The sequence below is a fragment of the Trematomus bernacchii genome, unplaced genomic scaffold, assembly GCF_902827165.1.
Source record: "Trematomus bernacchii unplaced genomic scaffold, fTreBer1.1, whole genome shotgun sequence".
NCBI classification, from domain to species: domain Eukaryota; kingdom Metazoa; phylum Chordata; class Actinopteri; order Perciformes; family Nototheniidae; genus Trematomus; species Trematomus bernacchii.
The window spans coordinates 13318091-13337806 of record NW_022987714.1 but is presented as its reverse complement, the minus strand read 5'-3'; the positions used below and the strand labels follow the sequence as shown (position 1 = coordinate 13337806).

General features: G+C 42.4%; 1 protein-coding gene across 1 annotated transcript in view; it reads right to left on the bottom strand.

The window, feature by feature from the left end:
- ccnd2a (cyclin D2, a) overlaps positions 1-19716 on the bottom strand; it is a 164405-nt gene that overhangs the window by 42536 nt on the left and 102153 nt on the right. The window lies entirely within an intron of this gene.

Here is a 19716-nt window from a genome sequence, read left to right as displayed (position 1 = left end):
AGATGATTTATTGCACATAAAAGATTTAGAAATTGTAAAAACCCAAGGCAGAAAAAATATCAAGGAGGTAACATGAATCGCTTCAGAGTTTTATAACATTTTTCTTTACACATTGGGCATGGAGAAAAAGACATAAAGGTAAACAAACCCGCATGTACAATCCAAAAAAGAGAGTGGGGGTAAGAAATATTAGTTTTGGTGATTGAAAAAACTTGCTGGCAGGAGTATGTATGTTTCGAACACCCATTTGCCGCCCACTACCCCACACAGTCCTGCAAGCAACCGCACAGTGGATACAGTTACTGCAATGACCCAGCATTTCACTCTGCCAAGAAGACAGGATTGGAAACAAATATGAGGGGAAAAAAGTCCTCAGAGAAAAATGAAAGGATTTTTTCCCTTAAATGCTGAGTAGAGGACTTTGGTTATTATTGGAGGTGGGGAAAAATGAAAGAGGTCATTCATGACAAAGAGCCAAGATATGAGGAAACCACACTTGTGTCTGCAACAGGCAGTGGGAAGGCTGAGCCAAGTCTTAGTCTCAGCTGTTGTTCCAAGCCACACATTTATCACACAGGCACTTCCCCGGCAAGAAAAGAGCCTCACAGGCAGCCCGTGGAGGGGTGCAGACTTGTTCAAGTGACGAGATGACCCTGAATACCAGAGAGTGGCAGGTCTGTGGGATGAAAGGAGAACTTGTCTTGGCCTCTGTCTGTCCTTGTGACTTTAAGTGATGTCCCCTGTTAAGGTAGAGTGAGCCTTTGGAGAGAGACAAACTACCTGGCAAATATTTGTGTGCTAGATCCACATTGTGGGCCATGCGAAGAGGAGGAAAGCCGAACTGGGTGGAATATGGCCTAAAGCTATTAAACACACTGCGTTTCTCCTCCTTCACATTCTTCACCTTGGAAAAAATGAACAGGATAGAGAAGGTGGAAGGAGTGGGTGAGCGAGAGAGGGAACAGAGTCACTATACTAAAGAGCATTGTGTGTAGCACTTTGGTGGACTAACGATTATAGGAAAGCTTTTCCAGGTTTTGGCCATCTGTCACTTTTATGAACAGTGCGGTAGGAAATTGGGTCTTTGGGTTGTTTGGCCTTAGAATAATGAGCCACTGAAAATGATTGTTATAGATGACCTCTCGGCACTCTTCTCATATGGAGCCAATCGAGGCACGGCTACAGAGGCCTCCTAACAATCAGGGATAAATCAATTGGATGTTACGGGTCAGGGGTGCTGCAGGAGGTAGGCCTGGGAACAAGGTAACAACGCGCTTCCTGCTAGGAGGAGGGCTGCCTATGGGGTGTTTCTGAAGGAAAAAAGGCCTTGTTCCAATCAAAGAGTCATCAAAATGTTTTAATGCCATACCTGAACTCTTGAAGGGCGATGCATTAAAGACTAAGGAGAAACTTTGAGGATCACTCCTTCAATTAACCCTAACAAAGGGGGAACAAATGTTTTAGCATTGGGTAAAGAAATTAAAACAAACGAGGGATCTTGGAAAAGGAAAGGATGAGAGGGGGATGTGTAAGGAAGGTGAAGAGAGGTGTGTATTCCAAAAAGCCTATCAGTCGTAACGCCAAGCCCTCTTCGGATGCCCCTCAGACAAAACAGACCAAACACCTGATAAGATTGATTGTGAGAGACATTCCTCAGCTGAATGGATGTATGCCGATGAGGGCACGTTGTGTGGTCAACAGCCAAGAGTTTTCTGAAAAATGCCAGGTATCTTATACCAAAGATTATCATCATTGCAACAAGCATTCTAGTCTCTACTCTCTAACTATAATTCAAATTATAATTAATGTACTCATTTTAAGTAAGCTTCCTTGCTAATGTTTGCTAACGGTTAGCCTACATTCAGGAATCCCTTGAATTGAGCTTAGTTGGCATTTTGTTGGTTTGTGAACACGGAGGGACCTCTGATGTGCTGCTATGTGCTTCAGTAAATACCTCCATACCATACTGTAGGCCGACTGCTTGTAAATGTAAAACATATTTTTTATATGTCTGTATGTGTTGGATATAGAACAATAGACGTGTGGAAGTGGAGACTTTGAAGGGAACTTTGACAAACCTTGGTTTAGTAATGGAAGTAACATGAGTATTTGAATACTCTGTTAATGCAGCTCATGACTCTGACACTTCTAATATGTTTCAACAGACATTCACATAACATGCCTACTACTAAAATAAAGACATAAAGGTTGTATGTGTTGTAGTATAACGTAATATGACCACATTGTCGTGAGAGCTTTAGATATATCAAGAACTTTGTTTCCTGTATTTCATTTTGTATCAAGGCACATTTTGACGCTAATAAATTACTTTAAAACACATAGTCCTTCCAACAACTGGATCTACTTGTTAACTGTCAGAACAGTGCTTTAACTGTAAAGTTGAAGTATGTGAGGGGTGTTGGAACCAGGAAGTCGATTTCAAACATCCTTGTGTGACTTTTCCAACGGCAGGCATCTCGTTGGTCCAGTTTCTCAGGTCATGGTTGAAACCTCCCTAGTAGTGAACTTCATGACAGTTTGTTCCCCTGGGCTTTTGGTTGCAAGTTGGAAATGTCAATATATCCTCAGGTAATGCCAATGCAGAAGGTACAGTCAAGGATCTGTTTTGTCTTGCATCTCATCTTACTAAAGTCTATAGTTAGCCTGATTTACGCTGGATGGCAAGTTTTCCATTAAACAAAGTTGTGGATAGTCCCTGAAAACTAGTGTTATTTTTGGTATTTTCTTGATCAAAGTTCCAAGACCACTAATTGTCCGCGATATCACAAGTCCTGCAAACTGCACCCACCTGCAGTTTTGAAATAGCCCAGCATGGCCCAAAGAAATCCCATTCATTAAATTAACTCGACAGAGATTTGAATTGCCGCTGTGTCATTTTTAAGATGACATTTTTTACGTTTAACACACAATCGCTATTCGTCTCGCACCTGGTATTAAAAGTAAGTCGAGTAGAGTTGAGTTAAGCTAAACCATGTACCAGTAAAATCAGGCATTTAAAGGTAGGTTTCCATGAATCCCCTCTGTCTCTTGTGATCTACTGTAATTCATTGTAATTTCAAATAAAAGAAAAAGAGACTGTGCTTTGACTGCCCTAAATGACACCTTATTGGGACTAGTAAAACAGGTATCAGGAGGGATGTTGTTCAGAAAAGTCAGTCAGATAAATAGATATCTAGAAAAACAGGCATTTAACAAGCTGCGCCACTCTCATTCAATTCAATTCAAAACCTTTATTTATCCAGGTGAAATCCCATTGAGATCAATGATCTCTTTTTCAAGGGAGACCTGCAGCAGTAGGTTCCACATGAAGACATAAAAACATAAACAACAGAACAACAAAAGGACATCATACAGCAACAATTACAGGGATTACAATTTACATATCTATCCACATGTACAGGTACCAACAGCATCTGATTGTGGAGCATCCAACCGAGCTTTAAAAACATGTAGTGGTACCAGATTGGTAATTTTCCATTCTTTTTGCAGACTGTTCCAAGTTAGTGGAGCTGCACATCTAAAAGCTTTCTTCTCTAAGACAGTCCTAGCACTTGGCACATTTAATAAAACCACAGCATGCGATCTCAGGCAATAACTACTTTCAATACGCCAAGAGATCAGAGAGCAGATATAAGATGGTAGTTTATCCAACATGGCTTTGTAAATGAAAATGTACCAGTGACTGAGCCTCCGTACAGTAAGTGATGGCAAAACCGCCTTGGTATACAGTGTACAGTGATGCGTAAGTGCTTTACAATTTGTCAAAAATCTCAGTATAATAAATATATATAAAATATAAAATATCAGAGAGGAGATCGGGATGGAGATTTGTTGGACAAATAGAGTGTGAGGGTAAAATTAAGAGAGACAATATGTGGCAAATGTACCTCTTTAGTGACTTCAAAAGGGACTGAGGAGTCATGTCTTAGTGCCTTCGGCCAAATGCATTTTTTCAGTATTAAGCGGGTGGAGAAAATGAAGGAAAACCAACTGCAAATTAACAGGAAATGTTTAATGAACATTTCTTTCAGCCAATTTGTTCCAACATGCTTTGTTTGCATGAAGTATATCAAGTTCCTCTCTTCCATTCTGATCCTGTAAGTTGAGTTATGAGGTGCCACAATAACGTGCTGCATGCAGACAGCTGCCCGAGCATATCGTGGCAAAACGAGGAAGCGAATGCTGCAGGACCCTCTAGAAGGAAATGGGAAACACTGGCAGGGATGGCGACCCGGGTTCAATATCAACTACACACAGGGCAGTGTGAAAAAACACATGCATACTGTACATGTGCGTTAAAGATGCACACAAACGGTCTCACACACAGCTGGCCAGGAAGCAAAATAAAAAAGAAACACAACCTCAACAAGCTGTTGGCTATTCTCTACTTCTGCACAGTTTGACCATGAAAACCACAGATTAGAGGCCACTGTATAACTGTCCCTGTCAACAGCCCATTGTGTTTGGCTTTCAGAAAGAGCCCATATGGTCAGCCACTGTCATCCTGATAGAGCCATATATATCACGGCCTAATGAGGGGCATCATGACAATACAGAGAATGGCTTTGGTGCGTCTGTGGACTATAAAGTGTGCGTCTAGCTGTACTAACAAACAACAGCCCCAAATGAAGTCGCTTAAAAAACAATAACAGATGTTGAAGTCGGTAGGAGCGATATAGTCAATTTCCAGTTGTGTGAGCATGTTACCCACACATGTGCCAACTGACACGCAGCATGTTCCTGTTGAGTCCCGACCGTCCCAATTAAGAAGAAGTGAATACATAAAACATGTAGGAAGGTTTGTGAAGATTTTCTGTTTCGTTTACATTCAGTGTATGTAGCCATTGTCCAGCACATGTGTTGTTGAATTCATCTTGCTTCCTTGTGCTTGTTATCTTTAAAAATACCTCAGCTATCTGGTTGTTGTGTTCCTTAAGGAGGTGGATAGGAAGTGATCAGATCACTGTACCACAGACCAACGAGCCAATCGTAACGGCTAGCTGCGTGCAGTAGGCGGGACATTTTACCTATCGAGAGGCACATGCTAGGTATCTCTGAAATATTCCTCAAGGTTTAAGATTCTTAAGTGTAATTGGACTCATACACTTATGGCGCTTTTCCACTGCAGGACTTAGCACGGCTTAGTACGGTATGGTTAGGCCTTGGTAGGCCTGGCTCACTTTATGCTGCGTTTCTATTACAGTTTAGTAACTGGGGTAGTAACTATAGTAACGCAGTGTAGGCGGGACGATCGGCTGTTCGGCGGGCGGAGCGACGCTGCGTAAAACTGCTGTGACGTCATCTTCAATGCGAACCACAAAACCAAAACATCAGCCGTTAGCTGTTAGCACTCAGACCTCACAGCTCCTCATATCTGTTCAGAAACTAGACAAAAGTTAAACAAGTACAAACCACAGACTGTCTGTGTCATGGAGAATACAGTCGCTGGTTTATTTATGTCTGTAGGCCGTTGTTGTGAGTGTGGACGGAGCATATACAACGTTAGCTTAGCCTGATCGATCCGATCTCCATTCAGAAAACACGCATTTTAAAAGTTTTTTCGCCTGCCGTCTGTCTGCAGACTTATCAAAGCATTAATTCATGGTTTTTACTAACCGGTATCAGTATGTTGTTACTTCGGCATCATTTTGAAACGTGTATTACAATTAAATCAAGGTCAAATATGTTCATTTTGTTGTAGTTGTAGCCCCCCTGCCAGCGATTCTCTCTGACCATTCAGCAGTCGAGAGTGATTACGTCACTAGTTTAGCATATTCAGCCCGGTTGTTGGCCCGGTAAGAACCTCGTTTTTGGAGGGCCAGAACAAAGGTGAAAAAGTAGCCCTGGGTCGGAACTACCCCTAGTGGAAAAGCAAAAAAAAGCAGGCCTGGTTTGGCTCGGCCCGCTTAAACCGTGCTACGTGCTGCAGTGGAAAAGCGCCATTAGAGTCCTGAGCAAAGTTTTGGTACCCTTTTTTAACAAGCGTCTTTATCCAATTTTTGCTTTGTCATCTGTCAAACAAAGAAAAAAACGCTAAAAACAACCATGATAAATTATGTATTTTATTGAATTGATTTTGTTTTAGCTTCTTTAAATCTCAATCTCAATATTTATTCATTTATATAGCACATTTAAAACAACCTCAGTTGACCAAAGTGCTGTGTTTGCACTTTTCACACTTATTGCAAGGCCAATATGCATGTGTTTTTTTCAAGCACCATATTACACTACTGTACTCGATGAATCTGCACTTTAAAATATGACTTTATAAAAACAGTTAGATATATAGATATATAGATGCATACAGCGAAAGCAAGAGAAAGTAAGAGGAGAAGGGGGAAGGGGAGGGGGCTCTGCACAAAGGAGAAGCCTGGATTAAGTCATGAGTGGCAAGCGACATAGGTTGGATTTTTAACAAGTGAGATCACATCCTCTTCCCTAAACAGAGGAGGAACCCTTCCTCGGGTGGACAGGACAGACGAGCTGAGCCCACCACTGTCTGTCTGTCTGTCTGTCTGTATCTGTGTGTGTGTATGTGTGTTTATGTGTGTGTATATATGTGTGTATGTGTATGTGTATGTGTATGTGTATGTGTGTGTGTGTGTGTGTGTGTGTGTGTGTGTGTGTATGTGTGTGTGTGTGTGTGTGTGTGTGTGTGTATGTGTGTTTATGTGTGTGTATATATGTGTGTATGTGTATGTGTATGTGTGTGTGTGTGTGTGTGTGTGTGTGTGTGTGTGTGTGTGTGTGTGTGTGTGTGTGTGTGTGTGTGTGTGCTAAGGCAGAAGCTGAAGGAGTCTCCACATGTCAGCAAGTTGCACATTGAGGGACACACAACCAGAGTATGTTGGATGTCGAGTATGTTGAGTATGTGTGCATAAGTGTGTGTGGATCATTGAGAGTACGCTTCTGCAAATGTGTGAGCATTCATCACACTTTACAGTTTTGTTACATGTACACAAATATGTAGCATAAGGGTTGTGTCACTCTGTGGTTGAGATCAGCCAATCAAGGTTCTTTATTGTCAATCTGACATAGCTACAGAGTAATTATGCAGTTGAAAATCTTATGTCACAGGCTTCAATCATGTTCACTATCAGATCAAACTCCTTACCTATGCTTCTTAATAAACATGTGGTTCCTTCACATAAGGATCTTTGCAGATTATTTACATGTTAAAGGGTCATATATTTAAAAAAAATATTGTATTATTTTGCAAAGTGGAGATTTACCAAGGATTCATACTATGAGGGTCCGATTTGGATAGACAAATGTCTCCGATGACAATGCAGCACACCTGTAGGCACAGCAGTTAAAGACTCTGAAATAATCCCTCTTAATTGGCTGAGAGGACAGTTTGACCTTAAACCTATAAACACCCATTAGTGTAAAAGTGCCCTAAATTCCCATGCCTAAATATAGTCAGGCAACATTTCTACTCAAATTTCTCATAAACTTGAGTTTCCTAAATCTGGTGACAACTAATTACAATACCTATATATAAAGATTAAAAAGACAAAACGACTGATTATTTCCAGTGACAATGTTTTTTTCATTGTATGTCTGACTAATTCTAAACTAAACTGATTTTTTGTGTGTTAAAAAAGTGTTACACCCTTCCGAGACACGTGTCATTTTATTGTTACTCGTTCAAACTACTTTCACTCCGTCCTCCAGGAGACCTGTTCAGCCTCATACTCGACCATGAGGTGCATTTTGTAGAGCTATGGGATTTGGAAACACAGACCAAACCTCCTACAAATATGGATTCATTCATAGAACCATCATGGCTAACCCGACTTCCTGTTACGGTAAGGGTGCTGGGGAAAGGGGTAAGCGCTTAAAAGTGCATCGTCACCACTGGTTACTGGAGATTTGGGAATTTGAAAACTGCAAGACGTGTGAAAGTTATCACCACATAGCACAGCTGAAAGCCTTTCCTGGAAAGAAAGAAAAAAAAGAGCTTAGTGTTCACGGGTCTCAGTGTCTATAAATCGTATTTCTTGAGGGAATCACAAGGATGCATATTTTAAGATTTATGCGACGAATGTGACCTAACTGTTGTTATTGAAAAAGAAACAAATGTGCAGGCACCGGAACACACCAGGAATGCAGGTCTAATCTTAATCCCTATCACACATGTTAGGTATCCATTTCAAGACTGTGAATCATGCTTATTGCATAGAAGGAACATACACACAGCCCACATACTCCTGCCATCCCTACTTTTCTCCCGCTTTCAATTCTGATGTAAAGAGTAACAATTTATGAAGGCAATCCAGGTTTCTCTTCCTCCCACACTCTATCCTTCCCTCCACTTCCCATCCCCGACCAGACATGACCCTATACTGCAGGGTGGAGTAGTAAAAGTCTGGCTTTTGGTGAGCTGAGTGGAGATGGTGCACAGATGGAGATGGTCTCCCCTTACAGCCTTAAAGAAATTAGAAGGATAGAGAGGAAGAGAAGAGAGAGGAAGTGCTGGAGGAAGAGGCGGGGGAGGTAGGGGGGGGGGGGGGGGGGGGGGGGGCTGAATCCAAAAGAGAAATAAAAACATTTGCAGCTTGTTATGGGAATTTTCCTCCCACGTGGAAATATTTCCTTCATGTCTTCAGCCGAGGAGCCTGTTATTCATCCCTCCACCTCTCTCTTTTTCTCTCCACCCCCATTCTACCCTCCCTCCGCCCCTCCATCACCCCTCTCCAGACTGGGCTTTCACTTTGGGGGGCCCTCAGCTTCCCTCTCGGCTGACCAGGGAGCTTTCAAGGTACCCTGATGGATGCTAATGCTGGACTCTTTCAGATCGTTTTACAGCCGGAGCCTTTGATCTGCCAGCAGGCCTCTCTCCACGGGCTGCCTGTCCTGAGAAAATGTAAATCCCCGCCTTACAGACACCTGTAAAAAAAATACAGCAGAAAGGAGGACAGAAAAAGAAGTAACTCTAAAGAAAAAGGGAAAGAAAAGATACAGTATTGTGACATTAGGAAAAAAAAGAGGGCATAGTTTAGATTGCAGCAGGGCGACAAAGAATGAGATGGAAATTGTGCAGAAATAAGAGCGAGTGGCAAAAAAAAGGAGGGGGACAGGCCTGCAGAGAAAGGAGCGGAGAAACTGAGACATGGCAACCAACAAAGACGGAAAAGAGGAATGGGTACCGCGCAATACAGAGACAGAAGGGACATGGATGGAGGCAATAGAAAGAAAGGCTACAACGGCAAAAAAGGAAAGGGAAGTTCATCTAAAGACCCAGCATGGAAGACAGGGGCAGAATGGCTCGGAGAGAGAAAGCAAGATGAAAATAGTGGAATAAAAAGTTAGTGAAGGCAGAGACAGATGGACAATTTGACTTTGGGAAGAAAGAAAGACAGAAAGCCAACCCAGACAGACGCATGAGGCCTGCTGCGCAGCTCAAGGGCGGATGTGTGTGTGTACGGTTGAGAATTTAGGAAGGAAGAAGTGAAAAAGAAAGTATGGTGGAGGGGACTCGACAGTGAAAGAGGCCTCCCTCACCCGCGGCAGCAGCGCTCTGAATAGCGGGGCTGCTGCTGGACAGCTGGGTGCAGCTGATCGGGGGACAGACTCTGTGGAGGAGCGCTTGTCTTCCTGCAGCCAGCTGCTGTGTCCAGAGGCCAGCAGTGACAGCACAAGGCTCAGAATTGATTGCCAGAGCTGGCAGTTCAATGGGGTGGATGGAGTGCAGTGAGGGTGACTTCTCTGAAGTAGTGTGCACTGTACAGCAGCAGCAGAGCACAGCTGGCACTCACTGTATCCTCTTCTGAGAAAGAAAAGGGGGGCCAGAAGAGAGATTGCTATTATTGTGACCCTTCCTTGTCTCCGCTTTCTTTTCTTTCTTCTCTTTATTCTGCCCTTACAGCCACTTGCTATCATTTCTCTTCCACTGTTCCCCAAGAGAACAGCGGAGGAAATGGCTGTCTTGCAGAGGAGATAAACTGCATTGAGAAGAAGTGCTCTGGAAGTCAAATGCTCCATATGAGAGTTGCTGTACAGCCTGCAGTCTAGCATGCAGGTAGAAAGCTGTACACTAAGACGTGAGGTTTCTTTCTATAGTCAGGGCTCTTCCTGTGTGCAAAGTCTACACTCTTGAGGCAAAACAGGCTCTAGTCTTAATTTACTTTGTGTGTTTTATTGCTTTATTAGATTCAGGAGGAGGGGTTAGAGTGAGAACAAATCAGGTATGTTCCTGTACATAATAAAGTCTGTGGGTATCAAAAACCTGAAAAAATGAACTTTCTTTCTGCATTTATGTCATTAAATGCATTTTGTTATTTGTCTCCTGTATGTGGAATATATATATATTTTGTTATGCTTTGTGAGATGTTCACACCTGAATACATTCTTTAAACAACTACAAAATTATAGGGATGCTTGGTCACATTTGAAATTCAGTTACATACATCAATAAACGGAGCATACATGTGTTTTATTATTTTAATGCTCTGTGTCCTGCTGAGGCATTTGGATAATATTGTAATTTTTGCAACCACAACAGTAAAAAAGAAAAAATGGGGCAGTTCAGCATACAGATGGGCCGGGCCTTTTATCACGGCCTTGTCAAAGTCTCCTGCAGACCTGAGGTCAAACACACCTCCAGTGGCGTGATTATAGCGCTGCCACTTCTCTGATCCAGAGTTACGTTTCCTTCTGTTTCCTCATACTGCTTCATGCTCTCACCCACACACTCCTCCGTCTCTGACCCCGCCCCCCCCCCCAACCTTCCTGTTGTCCTATCAAAACAGGAATGATGTCAGTCTCCTTGTAGCTCCGGATGGGAAGACAACCGAGCCCAAAGTCCACGGTAGCAGCAGCATCTTCCTGTCTGCATGTCTGTTCCTTGTCAGTCCGTCCGTCTCTGTGTTTTCTGATCGGGGCACATCCGGCCATCCTGACTCCCCTGCGACTCTCCCAGGCCTGTGTGTCAGGAGGAAGGAAGGAAGGAAGGCCCTGCGGTCACACAGAGGGAGGGTTTGGAGAAAGGGGAGGAAGTGTGAAAGGGTGTCTTAGCTGGAGCTGATCCACTCCATTGGAGCCTCTCACTATAGAAGGGCTGTTTGGAAAGGGACAAGGCCAAGCGTAAGTGTGTGTGTCGGTGTGTGTGCATCGATGGCTGCGCACCAAGATCATCACAGAGTGGGAGAGAGTTGTGTTCGGTTGTATTTATTGATGGCTTCATTGAAAATATTCAGCATGTAATCGTTGCTGGCCTGTAAGCTAGTTGGGGACATTAGATTCTGTGTGTGTGCGTGTGTGGTGTGTGACTCAGTGCTTCTGTAAGTTCACTGCTCATCGGAGAGTGACAGCTTACCTCAGTGGAAATGTAACTGAGTCATCATGTTCGGTGACTGAGCTGAACATGGAGGGTTTAGCACCTCTCGCCTCGCAGCAGACACACACATAAGGACACACACAAACACTTCAACCTCGAATGCTTTCATCCACGTTTTTGTGCGAGAAAACTTGCATGATCTGTGCTCAGTTGAGAAAACAATACCTAATACGTGTAGTGTGAGAAAAGCCTAAAGTTCATTACCTTGCAGATTTCCTCACATAGGCACATGTTAAAGCTGCATTTGATAACCTGTTGTTGCAATGTAAGTCATGTATTATGCAGGAATGAGTCCTGAAACCCAGAAATGTGTTAGCATTTTAGCTATTCCCGCTCCTTCATCTCACAACAATGTTTTTTTGTCATAAACTTGGGTGGCTAACAAGAGGCTTATGACACTATTAACATCACTTAGCCTTTAGCTTAGCTGACATGAAGCAATGTTGTTGACTGCAATGTCCTTTTATTATTAGCCTAACTAGCCTATTAGCGATTTACTTAGGCTGATTGCATTTAAAAATGATTAAAGTTGTGCTTATATGTGGGGATTATCCTGCTAACAAAACAATGCTCTTGGTGAGGAAATTAGCAGATGCTAACTCCTGGGTAAGCCTACAAAATGACCTCATCTAATGAGCGCCTCTCTATTTCCGCAGAGGGACAATCAACGTGTAAAAGGGGTTAGAGCTATAGAGGAGAGCTAGCAACAAGCTGTTGGCTTGGTTGCTGGAGAGCATGGATGGAATTAAGCGCATTGGAGAATGAGTTGGAAAAAGACATTTCCTGGTGTGAGCAGAGGGGCGGCTGGGAGGAAGACATCCAGGCGCAGAGGCAGTGAGACACCACTTAGCTTCCGCACTGACTGCTCAAACAGACTGGAGTTACTAGTTAGATTCCTGGAAGTTAAGGGGAAGCTGTGAGCTGGATCTGGACCAGTAATCGAGGAATGGCTGGCAGCTACTGTACGTCTGAAGAACGCTGCTGAAGAGCCTTTGGGCAAACTACCAAATTGAACTGAGTAATTTTCCTTTTAAAGGTGTCACCTAGTCTAATGCAAATATACTGCACCAAATGACACAATATGGTTGAGTAAACATGTGAGAGAGACAACACTCTTCCCCTATTTAAAAAAAACCTGTCTGTCAGTTACAGTTAAACGTTACACTATAAATCAACACATCACTTCCTGTGTTGTGTCATTATTGTTTTGTTTGATTTATAATTTCTCTCCTTTTTTTTCCTCTTCTGTGTATTCAGCTGATAAGACTTACAGTCGGGGCTTGAAAAGGCACACCCTTGCCTGCTCTTGTTCAGCTACTAAAAATAAGCGGTGAAGTAATGTGAAAAACACTGCTCTATTTACATTCTGGTAAGTTACAGCCTCGACGCTGCCCGCCTGCCTGCCTGCACTGTTGAATCTGGGCTAAATGGCTGAGGGGAAATTTCACTGCTGTTTTTTTTTGCTGGCCGAGGGACAGGGAGAAACGGTGAGAAAGTGGCTATATACTGAAAGAGGAAGAAGTGAAATAGAAAAACTGAACTTAAAGAGAAAAGCGACGAGAGAATGTAGAAAGATACATTCAGTTAAGTAGAAACAAAGTGAATGATAGGCATATAAATGTATACATTTTTTTGTTGAGATGATTAAAGGAGACAGATGGCTGTCGTCATCATCAAACATGTGAGTGGGATTGTGTGCGTACTGGGACATCTCGTTCCTCCCTAATAGCCAAAGGGATGAAGGGGACAGAAATAACAGACACTACAGGGCGGATGGCGGATACAAATCTCTCTGGCTGAATTTATGAATGATTGGGATCAGAGGGGCGCGTGGACGGATGTGTGCGCGTTGCTCAGACCATGCCTGCCATCCCCTCTGACGACACTGTTGTCCTCAAACAGAGAGAGCGAGACGGAGACAGGCGGAGGGACGATACCAAATGCCAAGAGGATCCACAATTGCCCTCACTGTACTCAGCTGGCTTTATGACGTAGATTCTTGAAGCAGGAAGCGTGTTTGTAGCTACAGGCTTAAGGGAACATAAGTACGCAGCATTGACCGATATAGTTACAAAAATACATCTCATGCTTTGTTTCGGATTAAAAATGCAAATCAGATTGTAGTGTTTTTAAATGTGACATGTCAGAAGTAATTCATGGTAAAACAGCTCTGTATCCTAACAACACTAAATTAAATTCAAAAGGTTTAAATTATTTGTCTTATCTTTTTTCTGCTCATTTTATGAACTTCTTGTTGTCAATTTATTTGTTGGCTTCTGCTAGCTCAATTTTCTTTTCTTTTTTTGTTATTGTTTACTTTCCTCCTTACATTGAGGGGACATCTGTTGCTGTGGCTTTTTGACCTCTTCTCTCCTTTTATGTTGATATCCAGCTGAAAGCACACTAACTTATGTCAATCTTGTGATTTATTAAGCAATTTCTTTCGACTGCAAAGGTTTTGTATATTTGAAGAGGACAATGTTTGACTGCAGAGCTCTGAAAAAGGAGACCTTTTCCAAGTAGCATGAATATCTCCAACAATCTCCTTTAAAGCTGGAAACAATTTGCAAGGCCTTTGGTGAGTAGAACAATCTCGTAACAAAGCCCTGATTAAGGCACTTAGGGACTGATGGAGGGCAAAATGGTTCGATATGGATAACTAGATCTGGTTCTGTGCACATAAATTGGCCAATCTTTATTTCATCCCACTGATTCCACTTCATTAATGACTTCTCTGATATTTCAAATGAATGCATTGTGACAGCAGGCATGGTAGCTGCCGTAGTGAAACCCAACCAGCTGATGATGTAACAAATCATGGACTGAATCACATATTTTGCCACTGCTCACCTCCCAAACCTATGATGAGGAAATAGAAGTAAAAGGAGCTTGTTTGCCTCTTATCTGCAGGAAATAGCATTAGGCAAAGTTGTACTCTTGGGTTGGGGCATGAAAGAGATGGCATGGCTGTGACCATCATTAGCCCTGTCCCCCGACGTGAGGCCTGCCTCTGATCCAGAGCCAGGGCTGGGCAGGAAGGCAGAAGGTGGGCAGGAGAGGGTCCGCAGCCCTGGGTGGGCTCCACCACTTGGGCCCCGCTAATGGGCAGGCAACCATCAGCCTGGTATGTCGGTATGCGGGCCGCCACTGCTCGTACGGACGTCAAGGGATTTAAAATCTGCTGGAGCAGACGACTGTGAAACAAGAGTGGCCACCCTGCCTACACCCACTGCCACTATCACTGACCATCCACCCCTCATCTACTGCTTCACCCAGTGGAGCAGAAACTGGTCAGCTCTGGTCCGGTTTAATCGGTTGGTACCGGTTTGCTTTTTGTGTCCATGTTCCCGTGCTTCCTACTTCTTCTCAGAGGGATCAACACAGTTTCTCAGCTCACATCTCACATCCCACAATGCCATGCACTTCTACCAATGAGAACTCAGTCTTTTCCCAGCAGTTTCCACAACGACAGCAATTTTTCCCATGCTCTCCTTTCAGAGAACCTATTTGGGGCATTAGGCTATCAAACCAGCTGAAAATAATAACTCTTTGAGAAGTCAAGAAAAAAGAAATTCTATTCAATGTGCATATATCACTTCTCAATTTAACCCCATCATTGTTTCTAATCACACTCATGCCTTTAAAAAACATTTTTTTTGTATAAACTTTCTCCCAGCACAAGTGTTTTTTTTCTGTAACTATACACTGAAGTGTTACATCCTGTGCTTTAAGAAACAATGAGCTAATTGAAAGGCTAAGCGGCTGTATTTACAGCTCCTATTGTGACCAACGTGTCGGGGTGAATGGCTCCTCTGGCCCTGAGGCAAACTCACAACCTGCCATTCAGGATAACAGCCCTGTCAATGAGAGACGCATATCACCTTTGCTCCCGGTATTTTACGACACAAGGGTCCAATAGTAATACAGCATCCCCCCGACAGAGAGCTGAAGAAAAACTATCAAATACTCAGTGTTAGGTGTCTACTGATGGGACACTCAATTGTATATTGTGCAGTAGAAAGGTTGTGATGTACAACAAAGAGCATGAGGCATGGAGCTTAACAAAAACAGGTAGGAAAGGGGATGTATATTATATAAAAAGTGACACTAGGTTCTCACAACGAGACCAAAGGCTGTGAAACCAGCAGACAGCTTACTGGCCAGCCTATCAGAGGAACACTATTAATACCAGGGGGACGTTGTCCCCTTTTCCCTGAGGGTGAAAGTCGGAGGAAGTCATCGATTCTTCCCACCATAATCTCTGGGAAGGACAGACCTTGCCTTTTCCCTTTTGGGTGATGAGGGTTATTATTCTACAATTTTGAAAGGGCTCACACAAGGGCTATTTCTGTCTCTCAGTGATGGCGAGGCATTGGAGAGTCTGATCCTCTGTAGCACCAACAAACAGTCGTTGTTGCAGCGTCCCCTTCCCAGGAACGTTTCCTGATATCTGTGGGGATTTTTTAAATCTTTGTAAGCGCTAACAAAGTGTTCAAGCAGTGGTCACTTATTTAAATTTGAACAACCTAAGATTACCTGACAAAGGCTTCTAGTGGTGTCTAATGGTGTTGTTAAAACAGCAAGGGATTGGTTGGTTAGTTTGAATAATTGTTCTTAAAACTAATAAGGTAGATCCTTCTATCCCAAAACCAAATCATTCTGTCACATTAACCCAGTAGTTATGTGCTCAAACCTTACCCTGCCGTGTGTTCAGAAACGCTAACACAATTACTTTTTGTAGGGCAGTGAGTAACTGTAATTAAAAGGGTGAAGCATGATCCAAGGAAGAACCCATTAAATGTTGGAGCTGATCCGAATCACAGGGCACACTCATTATTTGTCACTTATGGAAATGGCCTTGGCTTAGATCTGTGCTTTTTTAGGGCTTTTTCAGTATAATTTGTTTCCCCAGACTCTACAGCATGCCGTTTCTAAATTCTCCCTCATAAGTTATGTAGTTATAGTGCTGCTACAACATAATATCACCTGTTGTACTTTTTGGTTGATTGGGTGAATGGGACTTATAGATGTGGATGCCAGAGCAGCTGTCAGAGCAGGTCCTGATGGGGAGGACAAACTGCACAGTGGTTGTGACAGGATGAGGATGAGAGGAAGACAGGCAGCATCTGTGTGTGAGTGGGTGTGTGTTGGTGTGTGTGTGTGTGTGTGTGTGTGTGTGTGTGTCTAAAAGTATCAATGCATGTGTGCTAGTAACACTCTTCCTCTGGCAGGTCCAACCACTAGGCCTGCCTGTGTGTGTGTGTGTGTGTGTGTGTGTGTGTGTGTGTGTGTGTGTGTGTGTGTGTGTGTGTGTGTGTGTGTGTGTGTGTGTGTGTGTGTGTGTGTGTGTGTGTGTGTGTGTGTGTGTGTGTGTGTGTGTAGATCTGGAGCAGTTAGAACAGCATAAGCAGATGTTTCCTCTGTTTGGCTCTAGAACATGAAGAAAATAAAGGGCCTAACCTGGAAGACAGGGTCTCATTGATCACCTACAGTAACCCACTCAAACAGCGACCAATACAAAGTTAAGTTAAGTTATAACTAAAGAACTTAACACAAGGCCTAATTCTGTTAAGATAATTGCATTTTAAAGGCATATGAGTTGATGAAGCAATTCAGCAATGGTGAATCATGAAATCCCATGAATATCTTGTGCATTTAATGTAATCTGCGTGTAGAACTTGCGTTACACCTGCCTTTGAGAATAAGTCCACACGATGTTTGCAAATGAGTGTGATTTGTGGAAGTTGGTGCAAGAGGTCCAGTGAGGTCCACCTCTGTCCTGATAGTCCCGGTGTTGGTGAACTGTGAGGAGTGGAGCAGCTGCACAGCGCTAATCCTAACAGGCAAACGTTGTGAACACAAGTGTTCTGCTGCTGCACAGCCAACCACATGTCAAAAGTGTCGAGTCACGCTGAGAGCAGCCACTTGCCCCAGGAATGCTCTATCACACTGGACTACACTGTATGCATTTCCTTTCCTTCAGAAGACTGCGGCCAATTAGCGTTAGGGAAGTGTATGGTAAAGTATGGTGTGAAATGAGTGACGACAATCAAGACTTTTCCAATTAGGGTGCAAGTTTATGAAAAGCGAGCTTGTCTTTTGATGATCACTTATCAACCCAACCCCTAAGTGGCAACCTCTGGTGATGTAAAATGAAGGGTATATGCGGATGTAGCAAACACTGCAGTTCCTCGGATGGCCACATGGCTCCAAAAGCGATTCAATCCACATAGACCCCCATGTTAAAAAGCCCAACACAGAAGAAATCAACAGGTGTTGCCGGTATAAAAAACTGTTTTGTGTAGCTAATTATCCCATTCATGAGAACTCTATGAGTGGTGATTTTTTAAAGTTTAATTAAGGGGGTGGCCGCTTTCAATGACAAGTGGGTGCAGTCTCTACAGCTTCAGAAACATGCAGTATGGGCGATGTCACATATTCATGGGATTTCATGATTCACCATTGCTGAATTGCTTCATCAACTCATATGCCTTTAAAATGCAATTATCTTAACAGAATTAGGCCTTGTGTTAAGTTATTTAGTTATAACTTAACTTAACTTTGTATTGGTCGCTGTTTGAGTGGGTTACTGTAGGTGATCAATGAGACCCTGTCTTCCAGGTTAGGCCCTTTATTTTCTTCATGTTCTAGAGCCAAACAGAGGAAACATCTGCTTATGCTGTTCTAACTGCTCCAGATCTACACACACACACACACACACACACACACACACACACACACACACACACACACACACACACACACACACACACACACACACACACACACACACACACACACACACACACACACACACACACACACACACACACACACACACACACACACACACTTCTGTATACATTCTATGGATAAGCATGTCCATCATCTGTAGAAAGATGCTAGTGCAACTCAACAGGGAACAACACTTGCAGGGGATGCAAACTATTTCATAATTACAACATACAATGGGGGATAAAAAAGTTACACAACTTTAACAATTACTTAACATAGAAATGTGTCCTGCCACTTTCAACCCTATTGGAACCAATATCGCTTAGACAACATGTTGAAACTCTAAAGCATGGACAAAGAAAGACGACAACAATAATCATTTTTTATCACTTTTTCCTTCCTTCTCTTTTTTTCTTTTCTATTCCTCTTCTTTTTAAGTGCCATTGAGCTTAATTCTACTGTCACACATGTTTCAGTGTATTTTGTCAATGTGTAATTTATTTTGCGGTCTCAAAGCAACCTTTTCAAACTCAATTATTTCTGTTTCTTCAGTGATCCATTCTTTTTGAATTTGTGTGCTTGAAGCAATCTAGTTTTTTTATGACTAGTTTGCACAAAGACACAATTGCAGACACTGATTGCAGATGGCAAGTAATAAAAGAAACATTCATAAATGTTCCTTCAGAAACATTTTGTGTATCTATAATTGTAGTCAGGGCACGCACCACAATAAATCTACAGTCACAACATTACACAGATCCACTGTTTAGTCAAAACTGTTAGCCAGGTGTCATTGTGTAATAGCAAGAGAGTAGCATACCTAACTGTATAATAACATATTACCTTATCGTTTAAATTGTTTTATTTATTTAAGGTATTTTACCAGGAACCATGATTCTTATAATGCATAGTATTTATTCAGTATAACAACTGGCAGTAACATGTCTGATTGTTTACAATGCAAGACAATTGATCCATCTAGTCTGAGAGTGGCGAAAAACCTGACATGTGGCTAAAAATCCCTTTTGGTGTCTATTAAAAATGCATCAATTATATTGTTGGTCTTTTTGTTTTTGCCTGACTATTTTTGTAAATAAAAGCACCTCAAACTAATTTTTTGCAACTCTCATTTGCCATTTTGTTATCTTTCTTTAAAGATGTTTTCTTGCTTATCACCTTTGAGGTGGTAAAAGTAACTAGAAATACTTACAAATAAAAAAGAAGGTATATGGTGTGGCAAAAAAAAAAGAACATCTCCACACTTCTATCCTATGATGAACAATGTGTTATACATTCTCACGACATAATACATTTGATTAGCAATTTAAAAAACAATTCGATCATTGTGTGCTAGAGGCAGCGAAAGCACCTAAACCTAACATTTACAGGAATCCATGCCTGCGTGGTTTCGATGGCAGAGAAAGACACGGTACTGGTATCATATCATTGTGATACTGAAAATGACAGTAACAAGGTCAATAATAGATCACTGCTGACCTTTACCTTACTGAAAGCTACTTTTATTTCCTATTATCAGGGATTTATACACCTGCAGCAAGTGTGAGAATAAACAACACCAGCCATGAACTTGACAAACCCTAATATGACATAAGTGAAGT